Raw genomic sequence first — 13,396 nt, 5'->3', positions numbered from 1 at the left:
CTTTCATTTTAGTTCCTTCTGTGAAGAAAATGGCATTCAAAGACACCTTACAACGCCTTATACACCACAACAAAATGGTGTAGTGGAGAGGCGAAACAGAACTTTGATGGAGATGTCGAGAAGTATTTTTAAGCACATGGGGATGCCAAATTACATTTGGGGAGAAGCTGTGAGACATTCAACTTACCTTCTTAACAGAGTAGCTACACGGTCACTTAAAGACAGAACACCCTATGAATTATTCAGAGGTAAGATACCTAACGTCGATCACATACATGTTTTTGGATGCATCGGATATGCAAAAGTGGATTCTTCGTCTTTGAGGAAGCTGGATGATAGGACTCGTATACTCGTTCATCTGGGAATAGAGCCTGACTCGAAAGCTTATAGGCTGTTTGATCCTTACACGAAGAAGATTATTGTTAATAGAGACGTTATATTTGACGAAACCAAAGGTTGGGACTGGAAAGTTGATAATACTGTGTCAAACAACAATGACAACTTTAAAATCATGGCTGACGGTTTTGGAGACCATGGGGTACACGAAGACAACAGAGGAGCTGAGACAGAGCAGAATGTCGAATCTGATGAAGCATCAGAGGTTAATGAGGAGAGAGAAGAGAACGAAGAGTTAGACAATCAAGTTTGGTTACCTCCAAACATGTCACCGGTTGTATTGAGAAGATCACAAAGAGAAAAGCATACTCCGAAGTATCTTTAAGATTATGTGTTGTTAGCAGAAGAGGAAGGCGAGATGTTACTACTAAGCTTAAACAATGAACCTAGAAATTTTCTAGAAGCAAAAGAGTCAAAAGAATGGATACATGCTTGTGAAGAAGAGGTTGGTTCTATTGAAAAATTGGAAACATGGGATCTTGTTAACTTACCAGTTGGAGCAAAACCTATAGGACTCAAGTGGGTGTTTAAGCTAAAGAGAAACTCAGATGGCAGTATTAATAAACACAAAGCAAGACTTGTTGCCAAAGGTTATGTGCAACAATATGGAGTTGACTTTGAGGAGGTTTTTGGTCCAGTAGCTAGGATTGAGACAATTAGATTGCTTGTTGATCTTGCAGCAGCACATGGATGGGAGATACATCATCTTGATGTTAAAACAGCCTTTTTGCACGGTGAACTTAAAGAAATAGTCTATATCTCACAACCTGAAGGATTTCAAGTCACTGGAAGTGAAGGGAAGGTTTATAAGCTAAACAAAGCACTGTATGGATTGCGTCAAACACCTAGAGCCTGGAATAATAAGTTAAACACGATCTTGTTGGGTCTACAGTTTGTTAAATGCTCAAAGGAGCCTTTCAGTGTATCGAAAGAAGCTTGGTGAACACTTGCTGGTTATTGGTGTGTATGTCGATGATCTCTTTGTGACAGGGACAAGTCTGTTGGCGATTAAAGAATTTAAGAAGGAGATGTCATCCAAATTCGAAAGGAGTGATCTAGGCAAGTTAACGTACTATTTGGGAATTGAATTGACACAACATCAACATGGAATAACGTTGAATCAGACACGATATGCACAAAGAATTCTTGAAGAAGCAGGGATGAGAGACTACAATTTAGTGCATACACCTATGGAGATGGGTCTGCAATTGTGCAAAGCTGAAAATGAGAAGGAGTTTGATGCAACAGGGTATAGGAGAAACGTGGGATGTCTACGTTATTTGCTCCATACTCAACCTGACTTGTCTTTTGCAGTGGGAGTTTTGAGCAGGTACATGCAGAGTCCTAGAGAATCACATGGAGCTGCCATGAAGCACTGTCTACGATACTTAAAGGGAATAATAAGTCTTGGTTTGACATACGGCAGAACAAAGATACCAAGATTAATAGGTTACAATGATAGCAGTCACAATGTTGATCCAAACGATGGTAAGAGTACCTTTGGTCACATTTTTTATCTAGTTGAAAGTCCAATTACTTGGTGTTCACAGAAGCAAGACATCGTAGCTCTGTCCTCTTGTGAAACCGAGTTCATGGCTGGAACAGAAGCGGCGAAACAGGCAATTTGGCTGCAAGAGTTACTTTGTGAGATCACAGGTGTACCTTGTGAGAAGGTTACAATACGTCTAGACAATCAATCTGCGATAGCACTAACAAAAAATCCAGTGTTTCATGGACTAAAAAAGCACATACACAGGTTGTTTCACTTCATCAGAGAGTGTGTCGAGAATGGAAGAATAGAAGTAGAACATGTCCCTGGAAGTGAGCAGAAGGCAAACATTTTGACAAAGGCCCTAGAAAGAATCAAATTCAAGGAGATGAGGGATCTTATTGGAATGAGTGATGTGAAGAGTGAAGTCAAGCTTAAAGGGGAGAATGTTGTTATTAAACTTGAAGGAAGCTTGAAGAAGAAGGAATCCTTGTCCTAATCGAGTTATGATTAGGAAAGAGATATGGCTCAAGTCTTGTCTAGGAGTTATCTAGACAATAGTGGTTTTCCTATTAGGAATAGGTTTTGGTTTTCACTATATATATGCTCGTCGAGTTATGGCAAACATAAGAGTTTCTGAAAAATTGACTTGAGGTTTTAAGAGAGAGCAATTGTGAGAGAACTTTAGATTTGAGAGGAATTTTTCTAATGTTAATAATTAGAGAACAATTTTTATTTACATCTTTGTTCTTATAAAACCTGCAAAACCTGCAATTTTTCTACACTTTTGTCATTTCACATGTTCCCATATATATGAAGATATTCTTATACATAATTACAATTATCAAGATTATCCATACCTAACTTGTAAACATTTTTTTTAACTGTTTATAAAAAGTCATAAATTATAAAAAGGAAAACAACCTTAAAATAAACACACAAATATTATAATGGGGGCAACCATATGTCTCGTCATCCGCTAGTCAAAAAACAAAGTTGAAAGAAATATTACAGTGCACTCTATTATTTTCGTAGAATAGAGATAAACAAGAACTTAGAAAAGAAGACGCCCACAGCTTTCGATATCAATTCCTATATATATATATAGCGTGAAAATGAAGAACGTTGAATTGTGGAGAACATTTCTATTTTCTCTGAGTATTAAATCTAAACTTTGTGTTCATCATTTCTGGTATTTAATAGAGCTATCAGCTATGTTACAAATATCGGTTTCTGTTCGGAATTTGCTCTAGAGCATACTATAGTCACCGTGAACTTTTGCATTGGCGTCGATATATAGAAGACTCCAAAAATTTCATGTCAACAGGAAAGAAGAGAAAAATCCAAAATTATTTTGGAAGAATTTAGAAAGATAATAATGTTTTATCTAGAAGGCAAAAAAGAGAACTCCACACTCGACAGTTTCCACTAGTGATAAGATTTGTATTTATATTATGGTGGAGTGTCTTTCCGACAAAACTTCAAACAGTCGACTCTTTCAATAACCACTTATGTAGCTTTTGCCCCTTTTCCATCATTCTTATTGGTCATCGACAAATTAAAGTTCACTAATGAATTAAATCAGCCTTTTTTTTTGTATAATTTAAACATTTTACTCCATGCTTTATGATCACAGACGTATAGGAACAGTGACATGACCTAAAAGCTTGATTTATGTATTTTACCATTTCGTTAAATCATACTTAATTATAAGATGTAATGTTTTGGACCGAATGTGTCGGTTTCAACAGATCTCTTCCTCTCCAATCCCAAATCTTTGATTTGTCAATTGGAAAAAATATATATATGGCATCGGCAGGTAGCTACTCGTTTTCGTTTAAACTGTTATTAAATTATGATTTACTATTAACACCTTCCATATTGAACAATCTACAAATAGACAACAGATGATTAGACATATATTATTATACGGATGATTTAATATGCAACGTACGTGACTTTTTTAGATTTCGAATCCACGAAATATTTTATTTTATAACCGTATTAAAAACTTTATGTTAACATTTTTTAATATTTTTGTGACAACCGTTGGGTTTAAGTATACTTAAGAAGATTATATGTATAAATCATTACAAGGGGTCCTTGAATAAGTCATTTTTACGAAATCTCATGTACAAACAGCAAAACTGCTTATGCAATAGATAAATTGTACATACATATATCATCATGAGTGTTAATTATTACAACAGGTCAACTCTTGCTGTAATTATAGAAATCAGTGGTAGTTAATTTGTCAAGTTAAGAACGTCCTCTACAACAACCCTACTGATTACCTATTACTATTCTTTTTTTTTTAGTAACCTCTCCCTGACTTATGTTCCGTACTATTTTATTTTTTTGTTTGGCTAAATTAATGTGCTCCTTTCTAATTCTAACTAAACCGTTTTTAAAATGAAATTCTTTTATAGTTTAATCAACCCAAGAAGGTAGTTATACATATAAGTCAAAAAGCAACTCTCATGAGCAAAGTATTCAGCATGAGACTGATCATTAGCTTCCCTTTAATCAATCAAACTAAATTTTATTACATCAAACAAAAATTTATTCAGATGAAATGGTTTAGAAAACCCTTCACGATATTTATTAATCATATATATTTCACCGTTTCGTTTTCTTAAAAATAAAAATCATAAGACAATGTTCAGACTATATTTGTGTGTGTGAGAATATGTTACGGAATACATCTCTTAGTACTAAACTACTATATATGTTTCAACACTTAGTTCCTCAAGGCAACAGGTTCAAAAAAGAAGAAGAGAAAAGATACAAAAGAAGGAGAGAGCAGAAGACTGTTAATTGAAGTAGAGAAAGAGACTAGAGACGTTACTTTGACGGTTGAAAGAGCATGAAAAAGAAATAAAGCAATTTAAAAGAAAAGCTCTTTCGGTTGATGGAAATTTATATAAATAAATTAACAAAAATATGAAAAAAAGAACTAGATTGGAAAGAATTGGTCGTAGATTTTAAAATAGCAATTAATTAAGCAGAAGATCACTTCCGTATCATTATGGTCCCTACTTCACAATGAAGTTTTCGTCGACAGCATTAACGTTCACAATTTATGTTATAAAATCTAACAAATAATATTTGGATATATAAATCTATAATTGTATTTGCTAATTTTTTTGTTTTCTGATCCTAATCAAACTAGTAACACTGTTTTCTTTTCTTCCTTTTCCTTCTAAATAGTACATTCAGTCACACCCTTATTCTTTTAGAAAAAAAAAACAAGATTGACGGTCCAATAATCATTCGGAAAAATGCCATAAAAATCCCAAAGTTTCAAAATTGGAACAAAATAATCCCCAACTTTGGAGATGTCATTTTAATCCCCAACTTTGGGTTGACTTATCCTAAAAATAAGAAACTTTCTTTGACTTCGCCGTTTTAGACACGTGGTTAAATCTCCGTTAGAAGCTAATAGACAGGGTTAACAAACCGTTAACGGCTTCCGTTTAGCCAAAACGACGACGACTTATAAACGAGAAAACACTGAAGAAAATAAGAATCCCCAAATCAATTTATAGGTTTTATTTTTCAAACCCCCAAATCGATTCTCAATCTCTCTCTTTTCCGATGAGTTCGAGTTCTATCACATCCGGTGGCGTAGGTGAGCGTGGTGTGCCGTCCAAGTGTGCGTGTGGCTTAGATGTGAAGATATTTACATCTAAAACTCAAGAGAACCCGGGACGACCATTCTTTCGTTGTGTAAGCAAACGAGATGTCAATACGTGGACAAGCAAAAGGGATGTAAGTATATGTCAATTCGTGCAGTTCAAATTCGGCTTCATAATCATGGTAAGCTAACTATATTTCATTTAATTGTACATTATAATCATTTGTTCAAGTGGGTGGAGGATGCCGTGTTTGAAGAAGTACAAGATGCCTTACCAAGACTATCCATAATTGCAAATGAGATTAGCAAAATCAAAGCAGAGGTCAATGAGATAGATGCTATGGTGAAAGAATTAAAAGAAGAAGACATGGCCAACAAAAAAGAACTACGCAAGTTTATGATGTGCTTCAAAATCGGTTTTGTTTGGCTTTGTGTTATGACCATTTTGTGTAGTTTTGTATTGTTCAGGCAAGGAAATCAGAAGACCTTTATGTTAGGTTATCAAAAAGAGCTTAATGTATTTCTTGTTTGATCATAAACTTGTTTGATCTCAAAAGTAATGGATATCTCTTGTTTGAATTGTGTCTCAATCATGATAGAACATGTTTTGATACAAACAAAAGGACAAAAAGCAATCCAAACACAAAAAAAAAACATAATCCAAACGAAACCCGACCCTGAAGTTTAGCGTGAACATTCAAACCATGGTGCCCAGCCTCCTCGCTGTGAACTTCCCTGTGATCCGCCCAAATGAGTTCTTGATCTGACTGAGTTCTTGATTTGACCATGGTGCCCAGCCTCCTCGTTGTGAACTTCTCTGTGATCCGCCCAGATGAGTTCTACCCAAACTCAGAATCTCTTCCGGGTCTTCATCTTGTGGAACAGCACATTCTTCGTCGCAATCTTCATCATCGTCACTATATGAAAGAGATCAGGAATCCTCTCCTCATCCCATATATCATCTCCACTATCGTCTCCATCAATCTCGTCTCCATCGTCCTCTCTCGCATCCGACCCAAATTCAGCTTCAAAATCATCAAAATTCTCTTCCTCTATACCAATATTATCGTTGTCTCTTTCTTCTACATAATCTACATTTGGCTCGCAATATCTTTCTGGAACCGCTACAATGCTCCATCTTTGATCTTCAAGATCTTCTTCACGGTTACCTTCGTCTGCATATCGAACCTCATCACAGTCTTCATCACCAACAACCTCACAATCATCTCCACTCACGGCACGATCATCTTCGATATCTTCAGCAATCTTCCTTTTTCGTTTACGTTTAGGAACTGCCTTACTGTTTTGATCCTTGGCTGTCTCCTCTACGAATCGCTCAGCCGGACCATCCTTCGCAGTCTCCACTTCGATTCGATCCATCTCAGGACCATCCTTCTCATTCTCTTCTTCGATTCGATCCGCATCAAGACCATCCTTCTTATTCTCCTCTACGAGTCGCTCAGCCTCAGGACCATCCTTTTCAGTCTCCACTTTGATTCGCTCCGCCTCAAGTCCATCGTTCCCATTCTTCTCCTCTATGAATCGCTCAGCCTCAGTACCATCAGAACCATCCTTCTCATTCTCCTCTTCGATTCGATCAGCCTCAGGTCCATCCTTCTCACTCATCTCTTCGATTCGATCCGCCTCAGTATCAGACAGAATCTCAACCGTCTCGGCTTCAGATCTTGTTTGAATCGAGTCTTTCTCTGGAGTATTCATCGTCAATCGCAACGACCGCGGCGGCGGAACAAAAGTGTTCTTTCCTCCACGGGTCCTCGCCATGAAGAGAACTCGAGAGAATTGGGAGAGAATTTGAGAGAATTGGGATTTTTTTTTTTTTTTGGGGTTAAGGATTATGATTTCGATTCGAGAATTGGATTCAATTTGGGAATTTTCTCGTTTATAAGTCGTCGTCGTTTTGGCTAAACGGTAACCGTTAACGGTTTGTTAACCTCGTCTATTAGCTTCTAACGGAGATTTAATTGCGTGCCTAAAACGGCGAAGTCAAAGAAAGTTTTCTATTTTTTTATAAGTCAACCCAAAATTGGAAATTAAAATGGCATCTCCAAAATTGGAATTATTTTATCCCAATTTTGAAACTTTTTGGAATTTTTATGGCATTTTTCCCAATAATCGTCAGTTAACTTGGTTATACTTTCGTGAGCAAAAGCCACAACGTGGACAAATTAGTGGATATCTTACATTTTATTTTATAACTTTTTAAGTTTTGTATCGTCCCAGTCCCTTATCAATCTACTACGATTATTGGTCAAACAATCTTGGGAGATATAACTGGCACAATCAAGAAAAAATGAACTGGCTAACTACTAACTGGTAACAAAGATGCTAAAAGGATAAAAGAAGTCTCATATATGTGATTTAAATCCTATAGTATATTTAGTTTGTGATACCTCATTGCTCCTTCATGAAAATGTCATATAGTGATATAGATACACTATCATGCTGGAATTTTTTGGCTCGTTCTTCACGTTAACACTTTTTGGAGACTCAATATCTGCTATAGTTTCACTAAGTTCTGAAAGCAAAGTAGGGATGTTTGTAGCGTTATCTGACTATTACTACATGCATGTTCATCAAGTGCACGTACGTGAGATTGAGCCCCATACTTCACTTTCTTCCTAAACACCTTTAAATATAACTCTAAATTTTGATTCGACGGCGCTTTGAAGAGTGTCGTTGATAAAATTTACATTGATATTCTAGGCATTCTAATCGTTTTTGACTACGCACATATGGAAATAATCCTTTACGGTCATGACTCATGAGTTCATATTTCATATAAAGTATACAAAATCAAGCTCGAACAAAGTAAATTTCAATGGTTTATTCTGAATTGAAACTCAATTAATCTAACTAAAGTCTTCTATCTTAATTTAGCCATAGTGGTCATGCAAGGTTGTGGTTGCTTTGGCAATGTTTGTTTGATCTTTCGCCAAAAAACAAGCGTACACATAGTACTTAAATACAAGGTATTTTCAGTTTAGAAACATAATTTTTTAGAAAATTCAAATCTACAAATTTTAGACTCAAAATATGCTCTTTATAGTCAAGAAAGTTGAACTCAACCACTACTCCACAACATATATATTTTAAAAAAATTTGATGTCCTCATATATTTAATGAACAATAATGTTAAAGCTCCAATTAGTTAGGCTTTAGGTCAAGCCGGATGTGATTCAACTTATAACTTATTTATATAACGTTGTCTGATTTTTAAAAAATTGTTGGTTAAGCTGTTTTCTTACATTGTAGATCTAAAAACTATGTCATTAACTTAGATAATTATTTAATTATATATATATATATATATATATCGTAGAATCAATATCCTGTCTAAGTCAAAACCCCAAAATCTTCGACGCCATCTACTTTTTATTTTCTTAGTATTATCGAAGATATGTCGAAATATTTTTGAAGGGAGGTGGAATCTTTTGGAAGTTGTTTTCTTTCTTTTTTCAGTATTGAGATAAATAGAAGAAGAAAAGTTAGCTTTTGGTGACCGCAATGGTGAATTTGGAAACATAATTGTTGGAGGGTGACATCATGGAGAGTTTAGTGCCTTGTCGTTTAAGCATAATGTGAAAAATATATCAACAATAATGAAATTCTCAACCTTTGAGTTTCTCAGTACATAAACCAAATTCAGTAAGTAATTACTTCAATGATTAGGTCAGCACAACAAAATACTAGATAAGATACTCCACTCTGTAAAAAAAGTTTTTAAAATGTTACTAAAACAATTTAGGAATGATAAAATATTTTCTAAGAAATAGAAATAGAAACGTTATTAACTATTATTTTTAAAACTTAAATAGTCCAGTTAAAAAAAAAATTAGCATAGTTATCAGTTTGACAAAGTTACTAAGGTTAATGTAATATAAATATACATATATTACACATGTAATTTTTTTGTGTTTGTTTTTGCTTACTTTATATTAAATCACTTTTATTATATCATTGATTATTAATTGTTAGAAGTCAAATTTTGATGATTTTTTTAATTCATAATTTTAACTGAATAAATACTTGCGTTTCTGTGCAAACAAACAAAATATTGTAATTCAGTGACATAAATAAAGTATTAATACTCTTCACATATGCTACCATATTGAATTTTGCAATTAAAATTTTAATCTATAAAATATTGAAAGATTATAGCAAATACAATATAATTTTAATTAATGTAAAAAGAGGTTGTATATACATATACATATTGTAAATATGCAATCATGAAGAAACTATTTGTTGTGATTTTTTTTATAATCGGATTCTTTAACTTATTTTACCAAATCATGCATATTTTCACAATGTAATTGTAAATCATTGCGATTTATAAAAATACAAATAAACTATCAATTATTTTATCTGAGGAATTATTGTGGTCGAGCCGACAAATATGTTGTAATCTTGAGCAAAAAATTAAAGAAGATACAACAAGATCGACGACAATGCATGCACATATCCTTCTTTACTTTCACCGTTTCACGTCTTGTCAAGTTTAATTAACTTACCTTAATGCAAGCTAATCTCATTGGTCAAAGAGATTATTTTAAGGTGCCATTATATTATACATATTTTACTAATGTAATTACAAGAGCTCTTTTCAATTAATTATTTTGTTATAAGACTTATATGTGGATAGATGTATATGTTAAAGTACGAGAATACACGAACTTTGTTAACGGGGTTCGGATAACTTATATCCCCGGGACTAAGTCCAAAATTTATTAGCTAGAAAAGTTGCATCATCAATTGTATCTGATGGGGCAACGCAACACACCATGTGTGAACCCTAAGGCGCGCATCTCTTTATGAAACATCCTCTTGATATTTATAAGAATTTCTGAACCCTAGAATTGACAACTTTCATATTCTAAACCGATAAACTAACATATTTAAATAACTCCTAAATAGAACTAATCCTAATTCCATAACTCGGTAGGATAAGTATAGCTTGCACCTCAAGCTATCTTCAAGCTTATGTCAACATTCTCCCACTTAAGCTTGAACTCTTTTTTTTCAAAAACTCTCTTGCCAATGAGATCCCTCATTTCTTTAAACTTGTTTCTTCCAAGTGCTTTAGTCAAAATATCCACATTTTGCTCACTCCTGGGAACATGTTTGACTTCCACTTGCCCATTCTCCACACATTCTCTTATATCTTATTTTATTTCAAGATTGATCCCCTTTTGATGTCGTCGAACACTATCTTCATCGCCTCCATTCTTCGATGCTTATCTTAAACAAGATTCAACTTATGAACAATCTTTAATACTCACAATTTCCACGGAGACTTAAATCGATAGAGACTTCACCTTAGTCTTTCTAGTCTTTGTGACTGCAACGGACACATCTTAGATTGATCCCAATCAGCTTCTCATAGGATTTTTTTTTCAAATGAGCTCTATATCTCCTTGCAAATTTCCTTTGAAAACTTATGACTGAACTTATGATAATCACTAAGTAGAACATATTCTCCTTTTTCATCAAAAGAAATCTTCAAATACTTCAACCTTGATGATGCAGATCATATCTCCTTGTCCCTTTCTTTTTTTCCCAAACAACTCAACTTTTCCTTTGTGATCTCTTTTAATCTCTTCAACCACACAATCTTCTTTATGAATTTTGTTAATCACACATACCTGTTTACAAGCTGAAAAGATGATCATCTCTTCTGAAATTATGCTCTCTAATCTAACCTTCAATATATTTCTTCACAACTTCTTGTTTTGAGACAACTAAAATTCTGCATTTTTCATCAGTTCTGATGCATAGCACAATGGAGTAGCAAACCAACCCAGAAAATTATGAAATTTTGTGGGAATATCAATAATAGTCATATGAAGACACAAGAGAAAACAGATCACGATTTCCATCTACGGTTTGAATGTTACGGCTATTTTCCCAGAACAGATCCAGAATGATGCAACCTGCAAGCAGTCCAACTTTGAAAGCAACTTCCCAATAAACCACAAGGAATCAGATGACAATATTTATATCATTGGAAAGATCTCTCTCTCAAGTTTTCAGAACACCTTTTGTAGCTTCAATCAGAGGTCTGTATCAATAGTAACCGAAGAAGAAAGTACCGACCCTAGAAAGAAAACTGTTCTTGAATCCCGGAAACTTCTTCCCGGAAACTTCTTCCTTTCATCATTCTTACGATTCGTCTTCTTCTTCTTGCATCTGTTCACTCTTCTTTTGTTTCTCTTTTGTAGGATTAAGCAATGAATCAAATTCCAACACTCCCTCTTGGTTCATTAGCTGAATTCCCAAAGGCCAAACTAGGAAATTTGATCCCACACGCTACTTCTTCTCGATCGGTTCGTGAATCTCTTTCATGTCATTGACAGAACTCGTTGGTGAGTTCCCTTGCTCTCTCATTGCTTCAATCTTCACAAGCTTTCAGTTTTCTTTGTCACTCTCTCTCTCTGTCTCAGATCTCCCTCGTGCTCTCATTCTTCATGAATTTTTTATTTCCTTCTTTCTTCTTCTGCAGGTGCTTAGAGTGCAATAACTATTGTTTCCCTCTTCAATAGAGCTGATGCTTCACGTCAGTTTCTTCCGGTTAGTCAAACCCTCACCATCTCGATTGTTCTTCATGGAGACTCTATGCTCTCCACAGTCCAGACACAGGTAATTCACTTCTCCCTTTTATTGATTGTGTGTCTCAATAAGGGAAACATCCGAGCCACGACACACATATAACAAATCAAAAAATACGTCAGCTGACTTCACCTGAGGAAACAAACAATCATCAAAAATCCCAAAAGTCACATACGAAACCTCTAAACCTCCAAATCATACCCCACACAAGCTTGTAACACATTGACCGGCTTCTTCTTTTAGATTTCACAAAAACTGATCAACCACCAATTCACAAAAACACTTTTTTGCGATGTGATTCCGATTGACACCACTGCATTGTCCAGTGACCCTTTCGACACCGTTGAACCATCCACTTCGTCTTCTTCTTTGAACTCTCTGATGCCTTTCATCCTTACTACTGAATATCTTACTCCCAAACCTTCTCAACCACAATTGTAAGATGTTCAGCTGAAGATCCAATGAACACTATCGGTTATGCAACTTAGCTGCTACCGCAAATCTCCGGTCACCTCGTTTCATTAAATAAAAAATTTAGTCGAATTCCAGAACATAGCTTCTTTCCTGATTTCAAATTTAGTTAACAATTCCAGAGAGATATTTTGCTAGCAATATCTTAGTCTTCGTCTCTCTCTAATGGTTTCATGAACTTGTGCCAATCTTGTTATAAACCTTAATTCCTCTTTTCTTAGTCAAAGACAGCTACATCCTTACCTTTCAACCCTTTAAACCACCGATGTTTTCTCACGTCGCCACAAGACCTTTCGTCGAGCCAATCATGAACTCTAAATCCTAACAAGTTTAAGAAATCCAGGATTTAAAATTGCTTTTATCGGTTGACGAAACGAAGAGAAGAAGAATCTCTATGTTCTCAAGCAAATCCACAACGTATTCACACATATCCATCATCTCCAAAAAAAAACTTTGAAACCCTCTATGTCTCTAGAAGCTGCAATACACTTTTCAATCACCTTCTCACAATAGACTTTTCGATCGTGGGCTAATTAAATCAAACATTGGCCCAATAAAATATTCTTCTGACCAAATCTAAGTCGATAATATAACATGATTCTCCTATTTTCGGTCCGACGCTGACTCTATAAACTCCTGACAAGTTCAACACAATTTCATCTTTCTTCTCCATCTTCTGAAACTTTTATGCCCACCGTTGCACCCTTTTGGCATGTATCCATAATTTGAATGTCTCCACTTGATCTTCACAACCCCGCGAAGTCAAGCCTTCAATT

At 35.0% G+C, this 13,396-nt stretch overlaps 1 pseudogene; it reads left to right on the top strand.

The window, feature by feature from the left end:
- The first annotated feature begins 5,482 nt into the window (after positions 1 to 5,482).
- LOC109130558 (uncharacterized protein At1g43920, Chloroplastic pseudogene) lies at positions 5,483 to 6,054 on the top strand (annotated as a pseudogene).
- The last annotated feature ends 7,342 nt before the right edge of the window (positions 6,055 to 13,396 follow it).

Source organism: Camelina sativa, chromosome 3 (assembly GCF_030686135.1).
Source record: "Camelina sativa cultivar CO46 ecotype springtype chromosome 3, ASM3068613v1".
Lineage (NCBI taxonomy): Eukaryota > Viridiplantae > Streptophyta > Magnoliopsida > Brassicales > Brassicaceae > Camelina > Camelina sativa.
The sequence above is the reverse complement of the archived record's forward strand: the minus strand, read 5'-3'. Positions and strand labels throughout refer to the sequence as shown.